At 38.5% G+C, this 18056-nt stretch overlaps 1 long non-coding RNA gene and 1 pseudogene across 1 annotated transcript in view; both read right to left on the bottom strand.

Annotated features, from left to right (window-relative positions):
• Positions 1 to 18056, bottom strand: part of LOC134735955 (uncharacterized) — a 266987-nt gene that overhangs the window by 209043 nt on the left and 39888 nt on the right. The gene's annotated exons all lie outside the window — the stretch shown is intronic.
• Positions 4619 to 6646, bottom strand: LOC129476455 (aspartate aminotransferase, mitochondrial-like; annotated as a pseudogene).

The raw sequence follows: 18056 nt of genomic DNA, 5'->3' as shown, positions 1-18056 counted from the left end.
TTGTGTTCTGTGACTTTCTTGTACTTGGATATTAATATCTTTCCTTAGGTTTGGGAAGTGCTTTGTAATTATCCCTTTGAATCAACTCTGTATCCACGTCTTGTCTACCTCCTCTTTAAGGCCAGTAACTTTTAGATTTTCTCATCTGAGGCTAATTTCCAGATCTTGTAGGTGTTCTTCTTTATTTTTATTCTTGTCCCTCTGACTGTGTATTTTCCAATAGCCTTTCTTCAAGCTCACTAATTCTTCTTTCTGCTTGATCAATTCTGCTATTAAGAGACTCTGATGCATTCTTTAGTATGTCAACTGCATTTTTGAACTCTAATTTTTTTCTTGATTGTTTTTCATTAGTTAATCTCTGTTAAATTTATCTGATAGAATTCTGAATATTTTCTTTGTGTTATCTTGAATTTCATTGAGTCTCCTTAACACAGTTATTTTGAATTCTCTGTCTGAATGGTCACATATCTTTGTTTCTCCAAGATTTGTCCCTGGTTCCTTCTTTAGCTCGATTGGTGAGGGCATGTTTTCCCAGATGGTCTTTATGCATGTGGATGTTCATCAGTGACTGCAAATTGAAGAGTTTAGTATTTATTGTAGTCTTTGCAGTCTGGGCTTCTTTCTACCAATACCTCTTGGGAAGACTTGCCAAGCATCTAAATGGACTTTGGTAGTGTGATCTAAGTTTTTGGTCACTGCAGACATATCTGCATTAGTGGGCACCCCAGGTCCAGTAATGCAGTGGTTCTTGCAGACTCATAGAGGTAATGCCTTTCTGATCCTGGATAAGTTGTGGAAGAATTCTCTGGATTACCTGACAGAGACTCTTCTTCTCTTCCCTTGCTTTCTTCCAGAGTCTCTCTCCATGGACAACTGTCTTGGGCTGGTAGAGGAATGACACATGCACCTGTGTAGCTACCATCATTGTGCCTGTGCTGGGACAGACCTGAAGCCAGCAAAGCACTTGGTCTCACCCAAGGCCTCCATAACCACTACCTAGCTAATGCTTAGGTTTTCCTAATGCCATAGGGCTCTACAATTAGCAGATGGTGAAGCCACACAGGTGAGTTTCTCCAGGTGTGGGCCAAGTCCAGACATGCCATCTGGGAACCAGGGGCTGGAGTCAAAAACCTTAGAGATCTAACTGGTGCTGTTTTCTACTGCAGCTAAGCTGGCACTCAAGCCACAAGACAATGTCCTTCACACTCTTGCCTCCTTCTTCCACAGTCAGACAAGTCTCTCCACATGCCACCACCACCAATAGCCCATGGGGAGTGCTGTAGGCTAACATTGATGTTCACTTAAGGCCCAAATGTTCTTCAGTCAGCTTGTGGTGAATGCTGCCAGGCCCAAGACACAAACTTCGTATCAGTGGGCTGCCCTCTGAGCCACAGCAGGTCCAAAATAGGCAGTGTTTTGCAATTCTAATTGTAAAGACGTTTCACGTCCCTGGTTATCTCTACTCTTAGGTATTTTATTCTTTTGTGGATATTGTGAATGCGACTGAGTTCTTGACTTGGCTCTCAGCTTGAACATTATTTGTGTATAGAAATCTTATTAATTTTTGTACATTGATTTTGTATCCTGAAACATTACTGAAGTTGTTAATAAGGTCTAAGAGCCTTTGTGCAGAGACTATGATGTTTTCTAGCTATAGAATCATATCATCTGTGAAGAGAAATAGTTTGACTTCCTCTCTTCCTATTTAGAGTCCATTTATTTCTTTCCGTTGCCTGATTGTTTGAGGTTAGCACTTCCAGTATTATGTTGAATAGAAGTGGTGAGAGTGGGCATTCTTGTTTTATTCCATTTCTTAGGGGGAAGGGGTCCAGCAATTGCCCATTCAGTATGATGTTGGCTGTGAGTTTGTCAGAGATGGCTCTTGTTACTTTGAGGTATGTTTCTTCCATGCCTAGTCTGTTGAGAGTTCTTAACATGAAGGAATACTGAATTTTATTAAAAGCCTTTTCTTCAACTATTGTCATCACCATGTTTTTGTAGTTCTGTTTATGTGATGATCACACGTATTGATTTGTATATGTTGAACCAAGCTTGCACGCCAGGAATAAAGCCTACTTGACCATGTTAGACCAGCTTTCTGGTGTGCTGATTAATTTGATTTTGTTGAGGATTTTCGTGTCTATGTTAATCAGAGATATTGGCCTGGAGTTTTCTTTCATTGTTGCTGTGCCAGGTTTTGGTATCAGAAAGATGCTGGCCTCATAGAATGAATTAGGGAGAAGTCCTCCTCAATTTTTTGGAATAGTTTCAGTAGGATTGGTACCAGGTCTTTTTAATATGTCTGGTAGAATTTGGCTGTGAATCCTTCCAGTGCAAGGCTTTTTCTGCTTGATAGGTATTTTTTATTCGTGATTCAATTTTGGAAGTCATTATTGGTCTGTTCAGGGTGTCATTTTCTTCTTGGTTCAATCTTGAAAATTTGTGTACTTCCAGGAATTCACCCATATGTTCTAGGTTTTCTAATTTGTGTACATAGAAGTGTTTGTAATAGTCTCTGGTGGTTTTTATGTATTTCTGTGGGGTTGTGGTAATGTCATCTTTGTCATTTCTGATTGTGTTCATGTGGATCTTTCCTCTGTTTTTTATTTGTCTATCTAGCAGTCTATCAATCTTATTTATTCTTTCAAGAAACCAACTTTTGGCTTCATTGATGTTTCGTATAGATTTTGTGTGTGTGTGAGATAGGGTCTCACTCTGTCACCCAGGCTGGATGCAGTGGCACAATCTTGGCTCACTGCAACCTTCACCTCCCAGGCTCCACCAATTCTTCCACTTCAGCCTCCCAAGTAGCTCAAACTACAAGCACTCACCATCACATTCGGTTAATTTTTGCAATTTTTTATACAGGTGAAGTTTCACCATGTTGCACAGGCTGGAATCAAACCCCTGGGCTCAAGTGATCCACCTGTCTTGGCCTCCCAAAGTGCTGGGAATACAGGTGTGAACTTGTATGAATTTTTGCATCTCAATTTCATTCAATTTAGCAATGATTTTTGTTATTTTTCTTTGGCTACTTTTGAGGTTGGTTTGCTTTTTTTCTCTAGTTCCCCTAGGTGTGATGTTAGGTTGTTAACTTTAGATCTAACTTCTCGATGTGGGTGTAGTGCTGAAAACTTTCCTCTTAACTCTGTTTCAGAGGTGTCTCAGAAATTATGGTATGTTGTATCCCTGGTTTCATTAGTTTCAAATAATTTCTTGATTTTTGCCTCATTTACATTGTTTACCCAAAGGTCATTCGAGAGCAGGTTGTTTAATTTCCATGTAATTTTATGAGTTTTGAGAGATCTTCTTTGTATTGATTTCTATTTTTGTTGCATTGTGCTCCAAAAGTTTAGATGGAATAATTTTGGCATTTTTAAAAAAAAATTGTTGAGAATTGCCTTATGGCCAAGCGCATGGTTGATATTAGAGTATGTGTCATGTGCAGATGACACAAATATATACTCTGTTATTGGGTGGAGTATCCTGTAAATGCCTGTTAGGTACATTTGAACAGGTATCCAGTTTACATCCCAAATATCTTTGTTAGTTTTCTGCGTTTATGATATGTTTAACACTGTTTGTGGTGTGTTGAAGCCTTTCACTATAATTGTGTGGTTATCTTGATCTCTTCATATGTGTCCAAGAACTTGTTTTATGTATCTGGGTGCTCCAGTGTTGAATGAATATATATTTAGAATGGTATTTTTTTTTGAGGGGGAGTGTCTACAGTAATTTTATTGTAACAGAGAAACCAGGCTGCAATAAGTCTACATGATTAGAGCAGATAGTGGCTCTTTCCAAAGGATGAAGCTTGATCCCAGCTGGCAGCACATAAAGCCTAGAATATCCTATTTCCTGGTACTGCCCTGTGCCACTTGACTCATGATGTGAAATGAGTGATTGCACAACTACATTCAACAAAGGGAGTAGGTCCAACTGGGCAGAGGCAACATCTCAACAGAAGACAAATATACAACCATTGAAGAGGATGCTGAGATAAAGTGCAATTACCTACTCTCCACTATTCTTTGCTGAGAAAGGTGATGGTAAGGCATCAGCAGAAAATTACGTTCTTTATTTTTAAATAAATCCCAACAGGATGGGGTTGATGATCAATCAAGCAGTAGAATGGAATGAAAATCTACATTAGTTAAAAATCTTTGTGCATAAGGAAAAAAAAACAATGACAAGGGAGAAGACAGAGCCTTCTCTTTTTCTTAAGTAAGACAGAAAACAACATCTTTTATTTTCCTTGCTGTAGTGTCAGCATACTCATTGGTGTTCATAAAATGCAATTTCTGCAGTATGGTCTCTTGTTAATGTTGCTCCATCATGGGAGGACAGACACAATGCTGACTGTTCATGATAGAAGTAGGTCTTCTCTCAAAGCTTCCAATGTGTGCTATTTCTCATGAGGAACCCTGACACTGTATTACACTTCAGTTAAAGCATCTGAAATGTTGCAATGGCATAACTGACGGTTTTTTGGTGTGATGACTTTCTTGCATGTATAAACTCTTTGAGAAAAGTTGGGAGATAAAAGGACAGGGCAGAGTTTGGTTTAGAGACACAGTGTTCCAGGCACCAAACATGGATGCCTCTGCCCTATGTCACTACATGTTCTTTTCTGAGAAACATTCAATTGCTGAGTGTTGTTACACAATGCAGCTGAAAGAAATGATCTACTCAACACCATCCACCCTCTGTCATCCTCTGTGTGAAGCTCCCAATAGCAAAGACTGAAGACAGAAAGGTTGTTTCTGTTTCCTTGCACCAGTGATATTACTTGGTGACCTGATGAATGGCATGGGCAAGGTAGCCCATGTTGCTGAAGGTGACCCCTGCCACAAAGATGTGGCCATCTTCTGCCATGTAGATGGAGAACTCATTGGTCAGCTACTCCACCTGATCAGGCTTTAGCCCTGTGAAACAAAACATGCCAATTTTGTCAGTTATGTGTTGCCAGATGTGGGTAGAACCCTCCTTCTTGAGGTTGGAGACCAGCTGAGTCTGCATGCTAATGATGTGGTTGGCCATGCTTTTCACTTCTTGCAACCATTGTTTTTGCAAATTTGGGTGTTAAGAATGGTAGAAGCAATCTGGGCTCCATTGAGGGGAGGATTACAATACATGGGACGGATCAAGATCTTCAACTGCTGACTCTACATTTTTGGCTTCATCTGTATCTTTACAAACCACAGTGAAGGCTCCCACACACTCACTGGATAACTCCAGGTTCTTGGCTTATGATTGGCAGAGACAAAAATTAATGCTGTTTGATGAAGTTGTGCACAGCCCAGGCATCGTTGTTACAATCATCACTAGCAAACCCTTGCTAGGCCATGTCAAAGAATGCAAAGAGATTATTTTTCTTCACCATTGTTGCTATTTCCTTCCACTGCTCTAGACGAGGTTCCACTCCCATGGGATTATGGGCACAGGCATGCAGAAAAACACTTTGCTCTGGTATTTTTGAAATGTGCTCCATAAACAAAGATTTGGCCTGTGAAGTCAAACACCAAGTCTTGGGGTCATAGTAACGATAAATTTGTAGCTGCATGCCAGCATCCCTGAAGATGGGTGTGTGATTTCCCCAGGATGGTTTGGATATCCCGGCTGAGCTTAAAAAATCTTTGCAGAAAACTGGCTCTGATCCTTAATGTCCCAGTTCCAGAAATGGTATGCACAGTGAACACCCGGACACTTTTCAACACTTCACTATTCTCACCCAGGGCTAGTTCTGCAGATGCCATGCAAAATTCAGCCAGTCCCCCAATGGGCAGGTATTCTTTGTCCAAATTTTTTGTGGCAATCTGGGCCTCTTCCTTGTTGACATTAAGCAGCATGTAAGGCTTTCCATTATCATCCCAGTAGACACAAACTCCCAGATTCATCTTTTTGCTATCGGTGTCCCTCTTAAAGGCTTTGGTGACTCCCAGGGTGGGGTCTGGAAGTCCCATCTCCACACAGGTCCACCGGGACCTCTGGCAGAGGCCATGGTGGTGAGGCCTGGGTGGAAGGCAGTGGGGATCCTGGAGAGGACATGTCTGGAGTGCAGCATGGCCATGCTGGACAATAGGAGGGGAGTGGGCAGCCACAGGACAGAGTGGAGGGAGAGTGGGCCATATTTAGAATTGTTAAGTCTTGTTGAATTGAATGAATTGAACCTTTATCATCATGTATTGCTTTTCTTTCTTTTTATCATTGTTGGTTTAAAGTCTATTTGGTCTGAAATAAGAATAACAACCCCTACTCTCTTTTGCTTTCTGTTTTCCTGAGAAACCTATCTCCATTCCTTTACATTGAACCTATGGGTGTCATTTCATATGAGATGGGTCTCTTGAAGACAGCATACAGTTGTGTCTAGCTTCTTTATTCAGCTTGATACTCTGTGCCTTTTAAGTTGGGCATTAAGCCAGTGTAATTTCAAGGTTAATCTGATATGTGAGAAATTGGTCCTGTTATCATGTTGTTAGTTGGTTGTTATGTAGATTTGATTGTATAGTTCCTTTATAGTGTCATTGGGATATGTACTTAAGTGTGTTTTTGTGGTGCCATATACTGGTATTTCACTTCCACATTTAGCACTCCCTTAAGAGCTTCTTCTTCTTTCTTCTTCTTCTCCTTCTCTTTCTTCTTTTCTCCTTCTCCTTCTTCTCCTCCTCCTCCTTCTTCTTTCCTCCTCCTCCTCTTCCTCTTCTTTTTCTTCTTTCTTTTTTTTTGACAGAGTTTCACTCTTGTTGCCCAGGCAGGAGTGAAATGGCATGCTCTTGGCTCACCGCAACCTCTGCCCCCTGGTTCAAGTGATTTTCCTGCCTGTGCCTCCTGAGTAGCTGGCATTATAGGTGTGCGCCAACACGCCTGGCTAATTTTGTATTTTTAGTAGAGACAGGGTCTCTCCATGTTGGTCAGGCTGGTCTCGAACTCCTGACCTCAGGTGATCCACCCACCTCAGCCTCCCAAAATGCTGGGATTACAGGTGTGAGCCACTGCACCCAGCCAAGGACTTCTTCAAAGGCAAGTTTTGTGGTACTGAATTCTCCTATCACTTGCTTGTATGAAAAGAATCTTATTTCTCCACTTACGAAGCTTAGTTTGGCAGGGTATGAGATTCTTGGTAGAAATTTCTTTTCTTTAGTGACGCTTATAGGGCTCCAATGTCTTCTGGCTTGCAAGTCTCTGCTGAAAGACTCACTTAAGTTAGCTTAATGGGGTTCCCTTTGTACATGACCTGCCTCTTCTTTCTAGTTGCCTTTGTGATTTTTTTCTTTCATGTTAACTGGAGCATCTCATGACTATGTGTCTTAGGAATGGTCATCTCCTATAGTAATTTGCAAAGTTTTTTTTTTTTTTTTTTTTTTTTTTGCATTTCCTAAATTTGCATTTCAATCTCTCCAATGAAGTTGGAAAAAATTTCATGGATCGTATCCTCAAATATGTTTTCCAAGTAGCTTGCTCTGTCTCCATGTCTTTCAAGAATGCAATATGTCATAGGTTTGGTCTCTTTACATAATCCCATATTTCTTGGAGGTTTCAATCATTTTTATTCTTTTTTTATTCTGACTGCATTGATTTGAAGGAGCAGTCTTTGAGCTCTGAGATTTTTTCCTCGGCTTGGTCTATTTTATTATTAGTGCTTCCAATTGCATTCTAAAATTTCTGTAGTGAGTTCTTTATTTCCTAAAATTGTTTGGTTCTTTCTTAAAATAGCTACATCATCTTTCAACTCCTGGACCATTTTACTGTGTTCCTTAGAATGGGTTTCAACCTTCTCCCGTATCTTGATGAGCTTCTTTCCCATCCAGATTCTGAATTGTTTGTCTGTCATTTCAGCCATTTCAGTCTGGTTAAGAACCATTGCTGGAGAGCTAGTGTAGTCGTTTGGAGGTAAGAAGACACTCTGGTTTTTAGAGTTGCCAGAGTTCTAGCACTGGTTCTTTATCATCTGTGTGGCCTGATGTTTCTTTAATCTTCAAAGTTGCTGTGTTTTGGATGTGGCTTTTTATTTGTATATTCTTCCATGCTCTTGAGGGTTTGAATGTGGCATAATTTGGTTTTAGTCTATTGGCTTCATTTCTAGATGCTTTCATGGAGCCAAGGCTTAGCTCAGCACTTTTGGACTGCATACTCTTACCCTGAGGGATTGGGACCTGGCCTACAGCTTTGTTCTCTGCTTCCTTGAGGTTAAGCACCAGCTGAACTGGTGGGGCCAGGGTTTCCCAGTCCTGCAGCAACAACAGTCTGATGGAGTCTGTTGGCAAAAGAGCTCTGGCAGGACAGTGGTGAGCCCCCTTGCACATGTGCATCAGTAGGGTGGCAGGGGTCCTCACACATGTGCATGTCAGTGGGGCAGTGGTGGGTCTGCAAACATGTATGCCCAAACCATCTCTCTTCTATGAATGTACTTAATTATATTTTCTTAGAGTTGACAAGAATCTTATCTATTCCTACTCTCTAATCAGTGCTTAAATCCTCTCTATAATATTTGTAACAAGTAGTTCATTTGCTGTTGCAAGATGTTCTAGACTACTTTCAGTAAATTTTAGTCATTCCATTTCTGTTGTGTCTCTCCCACCAGGCAGGGCATTCTGATTGAATGAAGCATATCTGCATGCATTTATAACAGTAAAAATATGCTTAACCAGGGACTTAAAAATTGAAAAGGCCCATTTATTTGGGTATAGGGAACAAAAAGAAAATAAAATAGCAAAAATTACCCATCCCCCATTTTCTCATTTCTGAATCCAAGGAGAAATTCTCACAGCCTGAGAGTCCTTCTTCAGATAAAATATGACTGGTTAAAGGTATAAAACCTCTTGTAGCAGGCCTTGGTTGACGCTGCAACAGTGTCTCACTCCCCCCACTGACCAACCCAGTTTGTATTACCTGACTTCTTATAAAGGAAATAATGAGCAAGTTAAGCTGAGTCTCATAGCATCATCTGAAATGAAATATGCTTTTAAATAGTCCTATTCCATGGCTGGTATTCAAAGTTTCTTCTATTCATACTGCATATATGTTCATGAGAACAAGAGCCAGATCTTAGCTGATCTTTTTCTCTTACATCTGTTACATCAGAAGTGGAGCAATACTAAGTGGTCTTAGTACTCCTAAGACCCAGTCAAAGGAGTAAGTGTCAAATTATTATAAGCTAATTTATTTTATCTGGCTAAACATAATATGATTTTATTTTTCTATTCTTGCATCTAAAGCTTCCTGGATGTGTAATCCTGAAAAAGTTATTTAATCTCTCTATGCATTAATTTTCTCATCTGTTAAATGAGAATAATAATAGTGCACACTTTATAGGGTTGTTATAAATTAAATGAGTTTATGATAAACACTTAATGGCTGGAACATAGTAAAGCCTCATTATGTGCCATTATTATTCCCAAAATTGATAAATTTAATAATATTCTGCATATAAATATTTTGTGATTTTCTCATTATCAACCTCCAAAGTTACATAATTATAAACTAAACTTTAAAAAATATCACCAAGGAATTAACAGTGAATAATCTGAAAAAGGAAATTAAAGAAACAATTCCATTTACAATAGCAACAACAATAATAAAATACTGAAGGATAAACCTAACCAAGGAGGCAAAAGACATGTGCACTGAAAAATACCAAACATGGCTAAAAGAAAATAATGAAAACACAAATAAATGGAAACACATCCTGTGTTCATAGACTGGAAGACTTAATATTGTTAAGAAGCCACTACTACTCAAAGCAATCTACAGATTCAATGCAATCCTTATAAAAATCCCAACAGTAGTTTTTGCAGAAATAGAAAAATTCTTCCTAAAATTCATGTGAAATCTCAAGGGACCCTGAATAGTCAAAGCCATTTTCAAGAAGAACAACAAATTTGGAAGCTTCACAGTTCCTGATTTCAAACCTTAATATAGGTTACAGTGATAAAAACATTGTAGTACCGGCATAAAGACAAAAAAATATACCTATGTAATACAATAGAAAGCCAAGAAATAAACCGTTACATATATGGTTAAATGATATTTGACAGGGGTGCCAAGACCACTCAATGAGGAAAGGACAGTCTCCTCAACAAATGACATTAGGGAAACTGAATAACCACATGCAGAAGAATAAAACTGGACCCTTATCTTACCCCATATACAAAAATTAATTCAAAATGTATCAAAGACCTAACGACCCAAAACTATAAAGTTCCTAAAAAAAAACACTGGGGGAAAGTTTCATGACATTGAACTCGACAATGATTTCTTGGATATGTCACCAAAAGCATAGGCAATCAAAAGAAAAATGGACAAATGGAAGCACATCATACTTAAAAACTTATGTATCAAAGGACATGATCCAAAGACTGAAAAGGCAACTTATATAATGGGAGAAAATATTTACAAATAAAATATAAGATAAAACGTTAATATTCAGAATCCATAAAGAATTCCTGCAACTCAACAACAAAATGTGAAATACAAATGGGCAACTGAGTTGAATAAACATTTCTCCAAAGATGATACACAAATGACCAATCAGCAAATGGAAAGATGTTCAACATAACTAATCATCAGAGAGATTCAAATTAGAACCACAATGAAATATCACCTCACCTATTAAAATATCTACTATCAAAAGAAAAGCAGAAAATAGCATGCATTGGTCAGGATGCAGAGAAATTGGAACCACTGTGCACTGTTGGTAGGACTGTACACCAACAGTGGTACAAGCCTTAAGGAAAACAGCATGAAAGTTCTGCCCAAAATAAAAAAGAATACACCACATGATTTAGTAATCTCACTTTTGGGTGTATATACAAAAAAAATCAAAAGCAGAGTCTCAAAGACATATTTGTATACCTATGTTCATAGAAGTTTTATTCACAATAGCCAAGAAGTAGAAGCAACCCTAATTTCCACTTATAGACAAATGGATAAATAAAATGTCTTTGAATTAATGAAGGTTATCCAGAGAAACAGAACAAATAGCATATAGACAGAAAGATGATAGATAGATAGATAGATAGATTAGATAGATAGATAGATAGATAGATAGATAGATAGATAGATAGATGATAGATGATAGATAGATGATGATGATGATGATAGATAGATGATAGATAGATAGATGATAGATAGATAGATAGATAGATAGATAGATAGATAGATAGATAGATATTAGAAGGAATTGGCTCATGTGATTAGGAAGGCTGAGAAGTCCCATGATGCTTATACAGACGAGATAGGTAATATATATGAGTAAACTGGCTGAGTGGGAACTATTGAAACTGGTCAGTGCATATCTCCTCTAAGTGGATGGAGAAATAGAGCTCCAATATCACCATAAAAGCTGAAAATTCTTCTCCTTATATTGGCGACTCATTGGAATAAAATAAAAACACTGTATGATTTATATTCTAAAGCTCTTACATTCATTTATTCAATCATGTAATGAGTATTTCTTGATCACCTACCAGCTGCAACTCTAGGAGCTAAGGATACAGCAGTGAACAAGGAAGACTCTGTCCCTGTCTTCATAGCCCTTAAATTCTAAATATCAGAGACAAAGTCTTGGTATAGAACCTAATGAAATGCTGAGCAATATTGGGTGCCCAATCAGTACTTGAGCTTAATTAACTCAACAGCCTGAACTTTCTTACTCAATTATTACTCCCATAAAACATTTTTTGTTTGCCCAATTTATACCCCAGAAACATGGCAATGTACTCCTAAGTGCTTCCATTATAGCTTTTTCAATACACAGCAGTGAGAGTTACCTTTAAAAACATAAAGCAGATGACATCACTCCTCTGTTCAAAACCCTCTTATGGCTATCATCACACATACAATAAAACTTGGAAATCTTTATATTTGCTTACAAGGCCCTTCACGATCAGATCTCCTGACTCTTCTCTGATCTCATCTCCTAGTACTATCACACATGCAGCATTTTAGTCACAGTGGCATTTTTTACTACTCTTCAAAAACTCTAAGAACCCTCCTGCCTAGGATTTTTTTGCTTGCTGTTCTTTCTTCCTATAATTTTTTCACCCAGGTTCTTGGCATGGCTTGTCCTTCTTGTCATTCGTCTGCTCAAATATCATCTTTTTTCCTCTTTAACAGCCTTGTTGAGTTATATGTACTATAAAGTTCACTAGCTTTGATAGTATAATTTAATAAGTTTTAGTAAATTTGAAGTTGTACAACTCTCATCACAATCCAATTTTATAACACTTCCATTACTTTAAAAAGATCCCTCATGCACATTTGCAGTCCTCCCTATTCTTACCCACAGTCCTAGTCAAACATTAATCTACCTTCTGTTTCTGTTCTGAACATTTCATATACATAGAATCATACAACATGTGGTTTCTTACATCTAGCTTCTTTCACTTAGCGTAATGTTTTAAGGTTCATCCTGCCCACTATTGAATATTATTCTATTGTATGGATATACTATATTTTGTTTAACCATCTGTCAGGTGATGAACATTGAGATTTTTTCTGCTTCTTGGCTATTATGATTAATCCTGCTGTGAACATTCACATGTAAATATTTTTGTGGATATATATTTTCATTTCTCTTTAGTAGATACCAATATGTGGAATTGCTAGGGCACATGATAAATCAGTTTCATCTTTTGGAGAAATTGTCAACCTCTTTTCCAAAGTGACCAGACTACTTTACATTTCCACAAATAATGTTTGAAGGTACTGATTTCTCCACATTCACAACACTTATTTTTCATTTATTATGGCTATCCTGGTGAGTATAAAGTGGCCTCTCATTGTGGTTCCGTTTGCATTTTCCTAATGACTAAGGATGTGAGGCTTTCTCTCATATGGCCATTTGAATATCTTCTTTGGAGAAATGTTTATTCAAATCCTTTGTCTATTTTTTTTGCGAAGTATATCATTTTAATATACAGGATCAGGAATTATAATGACATGGGATTTCTCACAGAGACCCAGCTTCTGTTGATCCTTTCCTTGTAGTAAGATGGTTTAAAGAAACAAACAAAACAAGTAAGATGTAGCTATTTTAATCTCTGGTTGGAGAAAAGTATGTTCATTGCAGCACTATTGACAATAACAAAGGCATGGAATCAACCCAAATTTCCATCAATGATAGACTGGATAATTTAGTTGGGTTATCTGTCTTCTAATCACTGAGTTACAAGAGTCCTTTATATATTCTGGATATTAGACTCTTACAAACAGTATGATTTGCAAATATGTTTTCCTATTCTATGGGTTATTTCACTTACTTGAGTTTTTTTCTGGAGCACTAAAGTTTTTAATTTAGAAAAATATATATATATGCACATATATATATACGTATATATATATATATATATATATATAATTTGATTGTTTGTTTGTACCTTTGGTGTCCTATCTAAAAAGGCATTGCCTAACCCAAATCACAACATTTACATTTATGTTTTAAGAATTTTCTAGTTTTTGCTCTTTACATAACTATATGTATGGAATGAGGTAAGGGTCCAATTTTAACATGTGGGTATCACGTTATCTCAGCACCATTTGCTGAAAAGACGATTCTTTGTCCCATTAAATTGTTTTGGCACCTTTAATGAAAATCAATTGGCCATAGACACATGGGATTATTTCTGGGCTCAATTCTATTCTATTTATCTATATGTCTATCCTTATGCAAGTACCACACTATCTATTAACATAGCTTTATAGTAAGTTTTGAAATTGGGAAATACGAATCCTCTAAATTCTTTACAAGTTCGTTTTGGATATTCTGGGCCCTTTGTATTCAAATATTTATTTTAGGGTCACCTTATCAATTTCTGCAAAAAAAAATCCACCTGGGATTTTGAGGGATTGTGTTGAAGCTGTAGATCAGTTGGAGGAGAAATGCCATCTTAAAATTGAGTATTCTCATCCATGAACACAATAATCTCTTCTTAGAAGGTTCCTCTGACTACTTTATTTACAATAGCTCAATGGGGCATCCTCACTTCCTGTCATTTTGTATCCCTGTACCCGGTTTTAATTTGCCTTGCAGCACTTACCACTACCTAACATTATTTGTTTCTCTGAATACTTTGCTATATACTCCTCAAGAATGTGAGCTCCAAGATGTCAGGCAGGAACTTCATCTTGTTCACTACTGTACCTGTAGTGTGATGTTTGATGTGATGTTTGATACACACTCGAACAACTACCTTATCTATGGAATGAATACCTAAGCCCTTAAAGTCAAGGGTACTAGAAAGTGTAATCTTTGATGATGATTAGGGCGCTGAACTCAGACTCCCTTGGGTTTGAAATCTGACTTCACCACTTAGTTGTTATGTGAGTGTGAGCAAATCACAATCTCTATGCACCTCAGTTTTCTCAGACAAAATATAGGGATATTAATAATGTCCACGTCATAAGTTCAATTGAGATAATGGCATTAATGCATTTATCACAGGGTCTGGCCCACAATAAATAATCTTCAGGCATTTGTGATGTGTTATAGAGGACATAAGTAAATATTAGCAGTCATAGTACCAGTGTCATCTTTAATCCCTGTGAGAGGCTGAATGAGGACCTCCCCCAAAGAAGCCCACATTCTAATCCCTGGAATCTACGAATATGCTACCTTACATGTCCAAAGGAATTTTACAGATGTGATTAAGAAAGGTGAAATTGCCAAATTATCCTGGATTACCCAAGTGGGTCCACTGTAATCACAAGAGTCCTTATAAGAGGAAGGCAGGAGTCAGAGAAGATGTGACAACAGAGAGGTGGAAGTGATGCAACCTTGTGCCAAGGAACATGAGTAGCCTCTGGAAGCTAGAAGAGGCAAGGAAACCAATTCTTCCCTAGAGCCATCAGAAAGAATGCAGTATCCAACACTTTGATTTTAGGCATTCTGACCTTCAGAACTATTAGATAATAAATTTGTGCTGTTTTAATCCACTAAGTTTGTGGTAACTTGTTACAGCAACAATAGGAAATTAATAGTCCTTTCTCATGTTTTCTAAATAAATGAATAAGTGATTGGAGTCTGTTATCAAAAAGTATTTTTCTCTTCAACGTTTGCTGAAGGCTCTGTTCATGGGCAACATATGGACTCCAGTCACCTCCTCACTTTGCTCTAAAAATTGTCCATTACACATCTCAATCGTCAATTTTTCCCGTTTGAGAAATGAATGAAGGCAATAAAAATTGCAACAATGACAAAAAAGTATTTTTCCCTCCAAGAAAGAGCTTACCAAATTATAGCAGGGAATGTCCTTGATATAAATGGATGGACTAACTGTTATCTTACTCAGCCAGGGTATAAACAAGAACTAAATAATCACTTGAGGCTCCCTCAGAAACACAACTCCGAAGCCATGATTTTCAGCCACAGCTGTGCATCTGAGTCACCTGGGGCAATTAAGAACAATCCCAGTGTCCAAAGTGTAACCTACACCAATTACATCAGAATGTCTAAGGATTGGGACCCAGTTATCACTATTTTTAATCCATCCCCCTCCAAGGTGTTTCCAAAGAGCAGCCAAGATTGAGAAAACCACTGTTCCAATATATATATATATTTTTCACCAGATCTTTTAAGGTCCGTAAGCAGTCCTCACCCCCTCCAAAGCCATACGATATGTCCGCATCATTAGCCACCAAGACTTGGAACTTCTTGAAGCCTCCTTCACTAGCCAAGAAACAAAAAATAATTCTCCCAGTCAGAATTTATCTCTCTTGCTCTCCTCATTCTTTCTCTCTCCTGGAGCTTTGCATATCCCCATAGACCTATCACAATCTCTTTTTTTTTCTTTCTTTTTTTTTTTTTTTTTTTTTTTTGAGACGGAGTTTTGCTTTTATGTTGCCCAGGCTGGAGTGCAATGGCATGGTCTCAGCTCACTGCAACCTACACCTCCCCGGTTCAAGCGATTCTCCTGCCTCAGCCTCCCAAGTAGCTGGGATGACAGGTGCTCCTGACCATACCCGGCAAATTTTTGTATTTTTAGTAGAGACGGGTTTCACCATGTTGGCCAGGCTGGTCTCAAACTCCTGACCTCAGGTGATCCACCCACCTCAGCCTCCCAAAGTGCTGGGATTACAGGCATGAGCTACCGCGCCCAGCCCACAATCTCTTACATATAACAAGCTTTCAATACATATGTACTGAATTGACCCAGCAGTACTTATTGCCATTTTGGTCTCTATGACTTTCTGTGAGTGTTACAGAAAAAGACTTTCTGGAAACTCCATGAACTCCCAACTCACTTCTGTGGCAGATAACCTTGAACTATCACTGCAGGACAAATGATAGACCTCTGGAAAGAAGGAAAGTAAAGGCCAATGGCAGTGTCATAACATGACACCAACTGATGGTACTTACTGGTAAGTATATTTTAAATATAAACTAGTGCAATTTAATTCAGCTCAGTAAGTATTAAGTGCCTACCTTATGCAAGATTTTCTGTTAGTCTTTGTGAGAGACACATACACAATATCTCTACCCTCAAGATACTTTCAGTCTAGCAGGAAGAGATTAGGCAAGTATATTTATAATTGTAAGAAACAGAAAAACAGGAAAAGTGCCATAAGAGAGGTTCAAAATATCACCAGGGCATGAAGAAAAGTTTGGAGATAATCCTTACAGAATTAGCAGGATTTTTCCAGGGGCTTTCCTAGACGGGGTGATACTGGTAGAGGATTAATAACTATCACTCAGTGTTACTGTGCAAAGAGCATTCATGCATAAGCTCCTTTAATCCTCATAACAGACCCCAATGATTTTGGTTCATTATCATCACCTTTCCTTTAGAGAGGAGGAGACTGAGATTCTGAAATGTTGAGCAACTTGCTTAAGGTTATGCACAGAAAATGAGTGGTAGAAGTAACACTTGAATCCAGGTCTGTTTTACTCTAGAGCCTTTGCTTTTAACTACTACATAATGCTGCTTTCCCTGATACTCTAACTGAGCCTCTAACTACTCATATTGCTGTTGGCCACTCTGAAATCTCCCACTCTCTGCAGGACTAACTCATGACAACCAGCTCTTCTTCTTGGTGAAACATTACACCTCTCCATTAGATGTGCCACATGTTCATCTGTTCAAACTCTCAGCTGAGGATATCTTCATGCAGGTGGCCAGACTTTGGAAGGCAGTGTTGCTCTAGAACACTGCAGAAGGACATAATGACTATTCATAAAGAGCCAAAATACTCCAGTACCAAAATTAAGGTAGGTATGTAAGCTACATTACTTAGGTAGAGAAACTAATGGTTTTAAATCATGCTTTAATACTCCAGTTTGGAGACAGTTGTCATTTTATAATAATAATTGGCATATTATACTACTACTCAAACTTTAATACAGCATTTTACAAACATTGATTGCTTACTTCCTGGTAATAAAGTTAATTTTTCCCATATTCACCTTAAACATATGGGTCCCAGAGCATTTGTCCCGGGAGAGCCCTGCAGGCATCAAAAGCTAAAGCTTCTTGTTTCCCTTTCTTTTCTTTTCTTTTTTTTTTTGAAACGGAGTCGCGCTCTGTCGCCAGACTGGAGTGCAGTGGTGCGATCTTGGCTCACTGCAACCCCTGCCTCCCGGATTTAAGCGATTTTCCTGCCTCAGCCCCCCGAGTAGCTGGGACTACAGGCACCCACCACCACGCCCAGCTAATTTTTGTATTTTTAGTAGGGACAAGGTTTCACCATGTTGGCCAGGGTGGTCATGATTTCTTGACCTTGTGATCCACCCGCCTCGGCCTCCCAAAGTGCTGGGATTACAGGCGTGAGCCACCATGCCCGGTGCTTCTTGTTTTCTTGTCTGTGAGCTAAACCAAATAAATGCTCCAGAAACCTACCCCTTCCCAATCATTAACAACAGAGCATCCTCTATGAAAGTTGAATAACTTGACTAATTCCTTTAAAAGCATCACACACACACACACACACACACACACACACACACAGCATACGAAAACTGCCCACCAACTTGGGGCAAAACACATAGGTTTACCAAGGTCAAAAACAGTAAAGCCCTGGAGAAGTCTGCATTTGTAACAACTGTCCATGGGGCCTGGGAAAAT

The sequence above is a fragment of the Symphalangus syndactylus genome, chromosome X, assembly GCF_028878055.3.
Source record: "Symphalangus syndactylus isolate Jambi chromosome X, NHGRI_mSymSyn1-v2.1_pri, whole genome shotgun sequence".
NCBI lineage: Eukaryota > Metazoa > Chordata > Mammalia > Primates > Hylobatidae > Symphalangus > Symphalangus syndactylus.
Note: the sequence above shows the minus strand (reverse complement) of the source record. Positions and strands in the feature narration are given on the sequence as shown.